This window comes from Choloepus didactylus, chromosome 18 (assembly GCF_015220235.1).
Source record: "Choloepus didactylus isolate mChoDid1 chromosome 18, mChoDid1.pri, whole genome shotgun sequence".
Taxonomy (NCBI): Eukaryota; Metazoa; Chordata; class Mammalia; order Pilosa; family Megalonychidae; genus Choloepus; species Choloepus didactylus.
The window spans coordinates 14,586,334-14,600,514 of NC_051324.1; the positions used below are offsets into that span (position 1 = coordinate 14,586,334).

Genomic DNA, 14,181 nt, shown 5'->3' on the forward strand with positions numbered 1-14,181 from the left:
GTAGTCTGAAAAACAAATATTATTGTCAGAAACTAGAATACAGTTTTCCAAGGGCCAGGGTGACTATGGGATATGGGGGATTAATGCTTAATTTGTACAGAGTTTCTGTTTAGGGTGATAGAAATATTTGGGTAGTGGATGATACTGGCAAACTGTGAATGTAATTAACACCACTGAATTGCATATTACATAGTGGATTAAATAGAAAATCTTATGTTGTATACATCTTAACAAATGAAAAAAATATTTTAATTATAAAATCATACAGCACAGTGAACTCATGTAAACTGTGGACTATCACTAACACTATGATTATAATACGGTAACATCAATTGTAACAGAAATACCACATTAAAGTAAAGTGTTAATAATAGGGAAATCTGAGTGTGTGGAAGGGGTATATAGGAACTCTCTACTTTATGCACGATTTTTGTGTAAATCCTCAACTTCTGTAAGCATTTTTAATTAAGAAAGGAAAAAATGCAACATTAATTCAACAAAGGAAAAAACAGTGATTACATGATTACTGCAGAAAAAGTAGTTGACAAAATCTAATACATTTTCATTATTAAAAATCAAGCAAACAATTGAACAAATCTAGAAATACATAGCTACTATCATACTCAATGGTGAAAGACAAACCTTTCCTGACAGGATCAGGAATAAATCAAAGATGCATGCTTTTGTCACTGTTATTCATTATTGTCCTGGATGTACAACCAAGAGAAATAAGCCAAGAAAATGGATGAAAAGGTCCCTGTATTGGAAAGGACGAAGGAAAACTATCTCTATTACAAGATGACAGGATTTATAAATAAAAATCCTCTAAAATTTACTGTGAAACACTGTGAAAGCTAATAAACAATTTTAGCAAAGTTATACAAAACTTTGTAGTATTTCTAAATGCTCACAACACACAAATTGAAAAGAAAACTTATAAAACAATTTCTTTTATAAAACCACCAAAACAAGGACAAAATACTTAGGAAGAAATTCATCCAAGGAGGTGCAAGATTTGTAAGCTGAAAATAACCAAACATTGATGTTATATATTAAAGGAGTGAGGCCTGGGGGATACATTTTAGGAAGATAATGTAAAAGACAAATTATCTAACATTTCTCATTGAAGAGAAATTGTTAAACATTTCAATTATGCCAACCCAAAAGTGGCCATGGATATGGCAGTGAGAACTGCACAGGGAGGTGTGGCAGGAAGGGCATCTCCAAAACCTGTGAGTATGCCTCAGTATCTGGCATGGATAATGACCTTTCACACACCTGCTGCCAATTGTCTCAGAGCAAGACAGGCAGAGGTTAGCCAAAAAGGGGTAAAACCACACCTCTTATAGCCATCTTCCCAGTGGGCTGGGAATGCTCCTTCCCAGTGCTGGTGCCACAGGCCAGAGCTGCACCAGAAAACCCAGTGTGATGGGAAGTGTTTCCAGCAACTCACACACATGCTACAATATCTGGCATGGACAATAGCCTTTCCTGCACCCACAACTAATTGTTCCAGGGCTAGGAAGGCAGAGCAGTGCAAAAAGGGGGAAAGTAACACACCCCATTCAGCTATCCTTTCAGCAGGCTGGGAATGCCCCTTCATGGCCCAGTGGCCCAGAACTACCCTTCAGGGTCAGTGTGCACTTGTGACATAGCACAGCTTTCCCTCAGCATAGACCCTAGAGGGGCACAGCTTGGAAGAGGGACCCACTCAGAAATCCCAGGGACCAAACATAAATACCAAGGATTGTGGGTCAGTGCCAGAGGAAATCTGAGATGAGACCAAACTGAAGGTTCAGACCCTTGGAACAGCCTTAAGTCTCCAGAAACACCTGGGAGGTTTGATTGTTAAAGCCACCCTCACTCTCTAACACACACCCCACATTCAGGGTGGACAGCACCAACCGCACATGCAAAACCGGTGCACCAATTGGACCCCACAAGAATCAGACCCCCACACACCAAAAAGACAAAGTTGAGGTGAGCTGGCTTGAGGGGAATAGAAGGCTCACAGGCACCACCTGCTGGTTAGTTAGAGAAAGTGTATGCCACCAAGCTGTAGAACTGACAAATTAGAGAGAAGTATTTGAAGTAGCATACATATCCTAAAAGAACCTATCAAGTTAAGCAAATGCCAAGAGGCCAAAAACAACAGAAAATTTTAAAGCATATGAACAAACCAGATGATATAGATAACCCAAATCCAAACACCCAGATCAAAACATCAGAGGAGGCAGTACTTGGAGCAATTAATCAAACAACTAAAGACAAACAATGAGAGTATGGCACAGGATATAAAGGACAAGAAGAAGAGCACGGTACAGGATATAAAAGACATGAAGAGCCTAGAAAAGCATAAAGAAGAAACTGCAAGAATAAATAAAAAACAGATGATCTTTTGGAAATAAAATTACTGTTGACCAAATTAAAAAGACTCTGGATACTCATAATACAAGACTAGAGGAAGCTGAACAATGAATCAGCAACCTGGAGTATGACAAAATGGAAAATGAAAGAACAAAAGAAAGAATGGGGAAACATCAAAAAAATTGAAATGGATCTCAGGGATGTGAGAGATAAAATAAAACACCTAAATATAGGACTCATTGGTGCCCCAGAATGGGAAGAGGATGGTAATGTCTAGAAAGAGTTTTCAAAGAAATTGTTGGGGAAAATTTCCCAAACCTTCTACACAACATAAATACACAAAATGCCAAGCAAACTCCAAATAGAATAAATCCAAATAAACCCACTCCAAGACATATTCTGATCAGACTGTCAAATACTGAAGAGAAGGATCAAGTTCTGAAAGCAGCAAGAGAAAAGCAATTCACCACATACAAAGAAAAAACACATAAAACTAAGTAGTGAGTACTCAGTGGCCACCAAGGAGGTGAAAAGGCAGCGGCAAGACATATTTAAAATTCTGAGAGAGAAAAATGGTCATCCAAGAATTCTTTATCTTTTTCACAGACAAACTAATGCTGAGATAGTTTGTTAATAAAAGGCCTGCCCTACTTGAGATACTAAAGGGAGTCCTACCAACAGAGAAACAAAGAAAGGAGAGAGATACGGAGAAAGGTTCCATAATATTAGATGAAGATGCATTTTTTAAGCCATATAGTGACAACTGAATATAAGTTTGGCTTTATTATCATCATAGTCATCATAAGACACAACTCTATATTAAATTATTTTTAATTCTGTATTTCAGATAAGAATAAACAGACATTGCAGAATGGTGAAATTATGAAGGAGGAAACATACTTGGTATCATGTCCTATTCCACGCTACCATTTCTTTCACTCTATTTCAAATAGATAACTCAGTTTTATGGTATAGCATTCTTTCTGAAACACTAGAAGTCAGAAGATGAAGATACTTGCCTCACTTTTCTGACTTGCTGATTGTAAATGTGGTCATCTTATTTAACTTGTAAGATGACTCTTAGTTTCCTAATTGATAAGACAGGAATTAGATTAAGAATAATTAAAAACTGTTAAATTTAAGTCTGAAAATATGGACTTCTTTTGAAAACCCAAAGGAATACTCTTACACTTTTTGAGACCATTGAAAAATGTGTATTCTGAATTATGTTTTATTGGTTGGTGCAGATGAGATGCCATTGTCTGCGGATAGGCATGGGATGCATAGAGCAAAGGCATGTAGGGAGCAGTGCTGGTGAAAATGTCTATTTATATACGGAGAGACATCTGTTATTGTAGTCATTGAACCACTAAATTTAATTGGCAATTATTAACTTCTATTTCATACACTGAAAAAAAGAACATTAATTGTGGACCCAAGATTTGCTATTTATTGCATAGTTAATGGAAAATACTGAGCCATTTTTGCTTCTGAGTTCAGATGGAGGGTTTGGCAAAAAAAATCTATTTACTCTCTGATCCCTAAGCTTGTATAGTTTACAGTGAGAATTCCTATAAATAAAACAAAATTATCTCAATGCATTTAGTTCCTTGGTTCAGATAAAAATAATTTGAATAGCAAGGGTTATGTGTAAGCATGTTTGTAAATATACAAAGGAGGAAGAAGGGGAAGTATTGATCTGTATTCAGATTTATTCTGCAACCTAGTTATGGTGAGAATAGTGCAACAATATCCTCATCTGTAAAATTTGTAACACGGCCACTATTTCATGATATCAAATAAGATGACTATAAATATCTGAAAATTAATTACTAGTCTGAAACTTAAAAAATGATAGAGGGGCATATAGAGAAAAATATATCTATTGCAAACTAATTAAATTTAGTAGTATTTTAACATTCTTTCATCAACAGTAACAGATGTACTATACCAATACTATGAGTCAACAATGGAGGGGGGTATTTAGGGGTATGGGAGGACTTGAGTTTCCTTTTTTGCCTGTTATTTCTTTTCTGGAGTAACAAAAGTGTTCTAAAAATTGAAAACAATTTAATTGTGGTGATGGATGCACAGCTGTATGATGGTACTGGGGGCAATTGATTGATTGATGGTACACTTTGGATCTTTGGATAATTGTATGGTATCTGAACAATCTCAATAAATAGAAAAAATTAAAATTAAAAAAGTCTACTGATTTCCCCTTCCTAAGCAATAAATAACAATTAAGAAAAAACAATCAAATGCATTTATATTAGTAAAACCATTAAATAAATTTCTTTGGATTAAACCTAAAACATATGTAAACATCTTGATCTCATAAACTATGAAACTCTTGAAAGAAATAAAAGATAATCTAAATAAATGGAGAAATGTTCTTTTCCATGGTGGATAGGTGCAATATTTTTAAGATATCAATTGTTTCCAATGATCTCTAGAGTCAATGCAATCTGAATAAAAATCCAAGAAAGATATTTTGCATAGTTAATGGAAAATACTGAACCATTTTAGCTTCTGAGTTCAGATAGAGGGTTTGGCAAAAAAAAATCTATTTACTTTCTGATCCCTAAGCTTGTATATTTTACAGTGAGAATTCCTATAAATAAAACAAAATTATCTCAATGCATTTAGTTCCTTGGTTCAGATAAAAATAATTTGAATAGCAAGGTTTGTAGATACTGTAGATACTGACAAACTGCTTCTTATCTTAGATTAGCATACAAATTACTTAAGAACAATGTTGAAGAACACATATTGTGTGGTTGCAATATTTAATAAGCATTTTACACTTAAATGTGCATAAATTAAGAGTGTGACCTTGGAACACAGAAAAAGGAAAAGAATTCAGTGTGCAAGTAGACCCATGCAAATATACTCAAGTGAGCATAATCCTTTCAATAAATGGAGATAGAACAACTGGATTCCCACATAGAAAAGAAAAAAAATGATATACACTTTACAACTTACACAAAGATGCACCCAAATATTTTTTTAATATTTTTATGAGATGCAAAACTACAAAAATTATAGAATACAGAAGACAAAATCTATGCAACATTAGTTTTGCTGATGAGTTTTGATGTGCAAGACCTAAAGAAAGACTCATTTAAGGAAAAAGTTGCAATGGTACTTTGTTAAGTATTGAAAATTCTATTCTGTGGAAGATACTGTTAACAGAATGTAAAGACCACAGCCCTGCACTGGGAGAAAGTTTTGTAAAACACATAAACCTAAAAAGAACTTGTACCAAAATATGCAAAGGACCCATAGAGCAAGAAAAGAAAGCAAATTACCCAGTTAAAAATGGGTAAAGGACTAAACATATATCTCAACAAATTAGGTACACAGTTGACAAAAATAAAGATGCTCAATGTCATTTCTCATTATGGAAATTCAACTAAAAATAGTAGGAGGCATTACCCACCCACTGGAATGCCTAACATCCAAAGAACAGACAAACCAATTGCTAGCTATGATGTGAAATCACAGGAAATCTCATTCATTGTCAAAGGGGATGCATAATGATACAGAGACTTTGGGAAATATTCTGGCGTTTCATATGATAAGTTAAAGAAATCTCACCACGTGACTCATCAATCACAATCCTAGGTATTTACTCAAATTTGTTTGATAAGTGTAGAAAACATTTTAAAAACACCAGAACAAATATGTATAAGGAGTTTTAGTTATAATGATGAGAAAATAGAAGAAACCAAGAAGAACTTCAATAGATGAATGGAAAAACCCAACTGTGGTGCAACCAAGCCCTAGGACACTACTCAGCAATAAAAATAAAGGACTATCCTGCCACATAAGGACATGGATGCATCTCAAATTCATATTTCTAAGAGAAAGAAGCCAGTCAGAAAAGAATACATACTGCATGATTAGATTACATCTATTTATTTTGCAAAAGCAAAGATTACAAAGATGATAAGATCAGTGGTTGCCAAGGATTCATGATGGTAGGGTAGAAGATTGAATAGGTGAAGCATTCTGTGTGATATTGAATGGTAGGTAACTGTCACTATGAATTTGCAAAACCCATAGAATTTTTACAGCACAAAGTGTAATTCTTGAAGTCAGCAAATTAAAAAAAAATCATTTGCTGTAGATGTAATTCAAATGTGACTTAAGAATCTATATGTATTACAAATGTAAGAAGAAAGTTTTCTAACTGAAATAAGTGAAATCTATAAGAATATGGGGGAAAAGCTACTGGGAGTAAGCAATAAACTCCGATAAAATTTCTTGCCCATTGGAGTATTGGTTAAAAATTGTGTAGCTACTATATATGTACACTGGAATTGAACAATCAATTCAAGATTTGAGAGATGGTGGAAAACAGGTTTCTTACTGTTGCAGTAGGAGGTTAGAAATAAATCAGTGGAAAAAGCCAGTATGATCCATTTCGTGATGGATTAGAGTTTGAGACATGGATATGGACTCATAATCAGCTTAATACAGGATTGCTCCATATAGAAATATTGATACCAGTTAGGTGTGCACACACAGTTTAGTATAAGCACACGAATTTCCATACACTGCCACCTGCCAGTGTAGAGATACACTGTAATACCTAGGTCTCTATCTGAGATTCTATAACAATTTCACTCACTAGGTTTAATTTTCAGAAATTTAAATCCACCAGAGAATTCCTATGCCAAACATGTTCTAAAAACCAGAGGCAGCAGCCTCTTTAAGAACATCAAACATATGCATACCACTTCCCCATAATGTTGATACCATTTTTAATATGAACAAATTAGGGTGGTCACTGCCTAGATACTCCTGAAGACCAAGAAAATGATTAAACAAGAGGAAGGGGGTAGCAACAGACAATATAGGATTTTAAAAAGGATGATGAATACTGAATATATAGGGTATTAGAATAGCTATAAGGAAATAACAGAAATGGTGGAACTCTAAACCATAATATTCTTTGAAATTTGCCCTATACCTACTCATTAAATTGTACTTTGAAAGTTATCAACTTTCTGTATATATCTTATATTTCACAATTAGGACATAACTGAAACTGTGGAACTGTAACCAATAACATTCTTTGAAATCACCTATATAAATACTTTTTATATCCTACTTTGAAAATTATCACCTTTCCAGGTATAAGTTACATATCACAATAAGGAAATAACTGAAATTATGGAACTGTAACCCATAACATTCTTTGAAATTTGCTCTCTATACTTCTTAAATCATACTTTGAAAGCTGTCACTGTTCTGTATATATGTTAAATTTCACAATAAAAATGTATTTTAAAAAGTACATACAGATTGGTCATGGGAAAATAGGGTAATTTGATATTGAGGAAACCTGACAAAATCTCAGCCAGATGATGAAGGCAAACCCCCACAAACATGTCATCTCAAGAATACAAACCCTTCATATGGAATGATGGGAAAGGCATTTCATCAATGTAGTTTTCATCCAAAGAAATATCACAGAATAATCATGAGAAAAACATCAGATATAGCTCAAGTGGAGGACATTCCACAAAATTCATGACCAGGACTCTTGAGCATTGTCAAGTTTATCATAAACAAGGAATGTCCCTCACAGCCAAGGTGAGCCTAAGCAGACATGTGGACCAAATGCGAGTTGGTATTGTGGAATGGGATGTGGAATAGAATAAGATAAAACTAAGGAAATCTGAAGAAAGTATAGACTGCAGTTAATAATAATGTATCTATATTGGCTTATTAATTGTAAAAAATAGAGCATGCTGATACAAAATGATAAGACAGAAAACTGGATATTGTTTACATGATAAATTTCTGCTCTATCTGCATACTTCTTGTAATTATAAAACTATTGTAAGATAAAACTTATTAAATCATATTCTTCTACTTATCCTAACATAATTTTTCTTTAATCATTCCTACCATTAACTATTATTAATTCCCTCAGAGAAGTTCTATGATTTTAAATAGTGTTTAGGACACAGAAAACAAATAATCCAGGAGAGAATATATTATCAAATAAAAGCCTACCATATATATTTTATTTTTAAAGTATTAATGCCTATGTGTATAATTACTTATTATATATTACATTATTGTGGGGAACTTTTGATGTTCTTCTGTTTGATTTAGCAGACCTTTTGATGTTCTGCTAAATGTCATTTGTCACTCTCCAAAATCTGGTCATTGTAGACCAGGTTCATGACTCAGATATCAAGGAATATTTCACAGTATTGTTGAAAATATTCAATGAACTGCTTTGTTGAAGAAAAACAGTCCTGGTATGAAAGGGTATGAGACAGGAGGGAAATGACAAACTATGCATTCAGGAGCATCTCACATGCCTACATAGCCAGGGTGAGAGGGAGAAAGGAAAAAGTGGTTGGGGAGGTTGAATCAGTCCTCAAAAAGCTCCCAAGTGTTTTCAGTTTTCTATTTTTTATTTCTTTTTCTGGAGTAATGAAAATATTCTAAAATTAATCATGGTGATGAATGCACAACTATGTGAGAGTATTATGAGCCATTAATTGTATACTTGGGATGGATTGTAAGGTATGTGAATATATCTCAATAAAATTGCATCTAAAAATTAAAACTCACAGAAAAGAAAACTCCAGGACCAGATGGCTTCACATGTGAATTACACCAAGCATTAGAGAAAGAATTAGTACCAATCCTTCTAAAACTCTTTATAAAAATTGAAGAAGAGGGAAGGCTGTCTAACTCATTCTATGAGGCCAACATCACCCCAATACCAAGGCCATAGATATTACAAGAAAAGAAAATTATAGACCAGTTCTTTTGATGAATATAGGTGCAAAAATCCCCAACAAAATACTTTCATATTGAACCCAGCAGCACATTAAAAGTATTAAACACCATGTCCAAGTGCATTTTACTGCAGGTGTGTAAGGTTGGTTCAACACAAGAAATTCTATTAATGTAATACACCACAATAAATCAAAGGGAAAAATCACATGGTCATCTTGACTGATGCAGAAAAGGCATTTGACAAAACTCAGTATCCTTTCTTGATGGTAACAAGTATATAAACAAATATGCATATTCATGTGGTAGAACATTATGCAGCTCTAAGAAGGAATAAAGTCATGATGAATGCAACAACGTGGATGAGCATTGAGGACATTATGTTGCATGAAATCAGCCAGATAGAAAAGGAAAAATACTGTATGGCCTCACTAATATGAACTATCAGGAGACAGAAAGAGGGAGGAGATAGGGAATTTGTGCTGAAGGAGTAGAGAATATTCAATAAGATTGATTGTAAAGATTCAGAAATACATAGCACAATATTATGAAGGTAACACAATATTGTAAGTTTAATGAACAAAGCTGAGTGTGAATGTGCTTGAAAGAGGAAGGCTAGGGGCATGTATGACAGCAGAAGGAAAGACAGAGGATAAAAACTGGGATCGTATAACTTAGTGAAATCTAGAGTGGACTATCAGGGTGATTAAATGTACAAACAAAAGAAAGTTATTACCTGAGCGAGAAAAAATGAACATCACCATTGCAAACTGTTAAATGAGATGGTGAGAGAAAGCCAGGGAGGGAAGAAGCTGAGAGCAAGGAAACCTAGAAAAGAAGGGAGAGAACAGCAGGTGCTGCCATGTGCTTTGGCACATGGCAGAGGAACCAAGGATCACTGGTAGTTGGTCTTTAGGAAGAAAGCATTATCTTGATGATGCCTTGATTTGGATATTTGCATAGCTTCAAAACTGTAAGCAAATGAAAGCCTAAACAAGTAATTTCAAATAGTTATATGACCTGTGAAGACAGTAAAATGGGGTGGGGACTAATCAGAAATAACCTCACTGAAGAGATGTTTGAGCTAGGGCCTGAATGATAAGTGGAAAGGAGCGATGAGAATACCTGAGGGAAGAATAATTCTGAAGAGAGAACATGTGCCCTGAGGCACATGTGAGCTTGGCATGCACAAATAAAAGCAGGAATGTTTACCCTTGTGGAAGTTGCTTCACTTAATGACATTCAGGCAACTTACTAAATCATGGAACCATGGTGGGATATATTTATGGATTACCTGGCTGTCATTATGTTGATGGTAACCATCTTTGGAGGAACCATGAAACTCACCAAAGATCAGGTGGTCTGCTTGCCAGTATGGCCAGCTTCAGTATATTCAAAGGCACTTACACAACTAGGAAGTGCTGATGTCACCAATGATATCCCAAAGATGGAAGCAGCCACTGATCAAGATGGACAGATGACAAATGACATATCTTTGGCATATCTGCTATGACACCTGACATACCTCTCAGAGCCACATATCCTCACACAGATCCCACAGTTCAAATCAGGAAGTGAAGAAAGAGAAGAAAGATCCAGGAAGCCAAAAGCAAACTTGGATTTTCAGCAATATGTATTTATTAATCAGATGCCCTCCTGTTGTATTCTGAATAGTTTCCATACCTTGCTCTTGTACATACTATTATTCTCATGTCAGCAGCAACTTTTGGTTCAAATATCCCAAAACATGCTCAAAAGTAGTTTTGAATCTCCTTAGACTACTTAAAAGTTTTCTGAGTTGGCATGTGAACACGCAGATGAAAACAAGCAGTGAATAACTGGTGCTCAGACTCTACCAAAGCATGTGACTACCAGCGGTGATGAAAGCAGCCCCAGTGCCAGTACCCCAATGATCAAAAACTCACTTCACATTTTCAGCTGAGCAGCCTGTGATTGAAGTCCCCAGCATGGCCATCCTGGAGAAAAAGGATAGGGAATCAGCCAAAGCTCTGTTTGAGAAAGTGAGGGAGTTCTGTGCCCATGTGGAAGACAGTGACTTTATCTATAAACTCTATGTGGTCCAAAGAGTGGTCAAAATAGCCAGGTATATTTTTTTCTCTGCTATACTGCAAACTTTGTCAACACAATCAGCTTTGAACATGTCTTCAAGCCAAAAGTTGAACATCTAACTGGATATGAGGAATTTCGATGTACCCACAATATGGCATACCTGTTAAAAAAGCTTCTCATCAGTTGCATATTCATTATTTGTGTCTGTGGCTTTATCTGCCCCTATACTCTCTTGTGCTTATTCAGAATACCTTTGAATGAATATTCTTTTGGAAAAGTCAGAGAACAGAGCAGTTTCAGTGACATTCCAGATGCCAAAAATAATTTTGCATTCCTTCTACACATGGTAGACCAGTATAGCCAGTTCTATTCCAAATTCTTTGGCGTGCTCTTGCCAGAAGTCCATGAAAATAAACTTACATAAATTAGTTTGAACCATGAGTGGGCATTTGAAAAACTTAGGGAGCATGTATAATGTAATGCACAAGACAAGCAGGAGTTATATCTGTTTATGCGGTCAGGTGTGCCCAATGTGGTCCTTGACCTCACAGACCTGGGTGTGCTAAAATTGAACTGATTCCAGAAGCTAAAGTTCCTGCTAACATTTCTCAAATGACTAAACTCCAAGAGCTTCACATCTGCCACTGCCTGCAAAAGTTGAACAGACTTCATTTAGCTTAATCCATGATCACTTGAGATGCCTTCATATGAAGTTCATGGACATCACTAAAATTCCTGCCTGGGTGTGTTTGCTCAAAAACCTCCAAGAGAACATCTTCTTGACCAAAAGGGGGATGTGAATGGAAATGAAATAAACTTCAGTGGCAGAGAGATTCCAAAAGGAGCCGAGAGGTCACTCTGGTGGGCACTCTTACACACAATATAGACAACCCTTTTTTTAGGTTCTAATGAATTGGGGTAGCTGGTGGTAGATACCTGAAACTATCAAACTACAACCCAGAACCCATGAATCTTGAAGACAATTGTATAAAAATGTAGCTTATGAGGGGCAACAATGGGATTGGGAAAGCCATAAAGACCACACTCCCCTTTGTCTAGTTTATGGATGGATGAGTAGAAAAATAGGGGAAGGAAACAAACAAACAGACAAAGGCACCCAGTGTTCTTTTTTACTTTAATTGCTCTTTTTCACTTTAATTATTATTCTTGTTATTTTTTTGTGTGTGTGCTAATGAAGGTGTCAGGGATTGATTTTGGTGATGAATGTACAACTATGTAATGGTACTGTAAACAATCAAATGTATGATTTGTTTTGTATGACTGTGTGGTATGTGACTATATCTCAATAAAATGAATATTAAAAAAAAAAAAACCTCCAAGAGTTTTACTTGCTAGGCAATTTGGACTCTGAAAGCAATAAGATGAAAGGACTTGAATCTCTCTGAGAGTTGAGGCACCTTAAGATTCTCCATGTGAAGAGCCATTTAACCAAAGTTTCCTCCAACATTATAGATGTGGCTCCACTTCTCACAAAGTTAATCATTCATAATGAAGGCACTAAACTCTTATTCCTGAACAGCCTTAAGAAAATGATGAGTATCCCTGAGCTAGAACTCCAGAACTGAAAACTAGAGAGAATACCACATGCTATTTTCAGCCTCTCTAATTTACAGGAACTGGATTTCAAGTCAAATAATTTACGCGCAATTGAGGAAATCATCAGCTTCCAGAATTTGAAAAGACCAAGTTTTTAAAAATTATGGCATAACAAAATTGTCTTCATTCCTCTATCACCCATGTCAGAAACTTGGAGTCACTTTATTTCCCTAGCAACAAACTTGAATCCTTACCAGTAGCATGTTTAATTTACAGAAACTCAGCTACAACATTCCAATGATTCCAGTAGAAACAGGATTACTTCATAAACTATAGCATTTCCATATCACCAGGAAAAAAGTGGACATTCTGCCAAAACAGTTGTTTAAGTGTGTTCAGTAGAGGACATTGAATCTGGGTCAAAACTGCATCAGCTCCCTCCCAGAGAAAATAATTGGTCAGCTCTCCCAGCCCACTCAATTGGAACTGAAGGGAAACTTATTGGACTGCCTGCCAGCCCAGCTGAGCCAGTTTTGACTGCTCAAGAAAAGTGGGCATATTGTGGAAGATCACTTTTTTTGACACCCTGCCACTTGAGGTCAAAGAATGATTGAATCAACTCATAAATGTTACCTCTACAAATGGGATTTAAACTGAGATCATAAATGCACACCATTTGCAGGCACATCTTCCTAGATTGCAAATGCTCAGGTACAAGTTACTGCAAGATAATGCATTTTAGGAGTACATACCTCTTTGAGAATAAAGGAGAGAGGATACAGTAGGCTGACAGCAGGCATAACTGAATGTTTGATGTTGGTAGTGTTTTAAATCATTCATTTCTGAGTCTTCTTTTCTTTTTTTTTTCTTTTGGGGAAAGGGAAGGAAAAATAATAATCACTAACCTTGGATTTTTTTTAAAACTGCAACGTGGATGCTGCTGTTAATGTTTACAAATTGCTTCTCTGCTAAAGTAAATGATTAAATTGAAATTTTCTTAGTATAATAAAAAAGGGATGATATTTGGCAAAAATACAATTAATGCAAACTAGAGTCCATAGTTAATAGTAACATTGTAATATTCCTTCACTAATTGTAACAAAGGCAATACACCAAAGCTAAATTTCAATAAGGGAGGTGTACGTGATTCTTGTTGTTTTTGTTTCTCCTTTTTTCCCTCTTTTCCTATTCTTCTTTCTTTGCAGAAGAAATGTAAATATTCTTATGTAGTTTGAGGTGGTAAATGCATAACTATGTGATTATACTGGGAGGAATTGATTTGATATGTAGGATGGATTGAAAAGTGTGGGAATAAAACTGCTTTAAAATAAACAGAAAAATACAAGTGCTGGAGAAAATGTGGAGGGAGAGATATACCTATTCACTGTTGATAGGGATATAGTAAGGTGCACACCCTCT

General features: G+C 35.5%; 1 pseudogene; it reads left to right on the forward strand.

Annotated features, from left to right (window-relative positions):
* Positions 1–10,339: 10,339 nt before the first annotated feature.
* Positions 10,340–13,414, forward strand: LOC119514339 (annotated as a pseudogene).
* Positions 13,415–14,181: the final 767 nt, after the last annotated feature.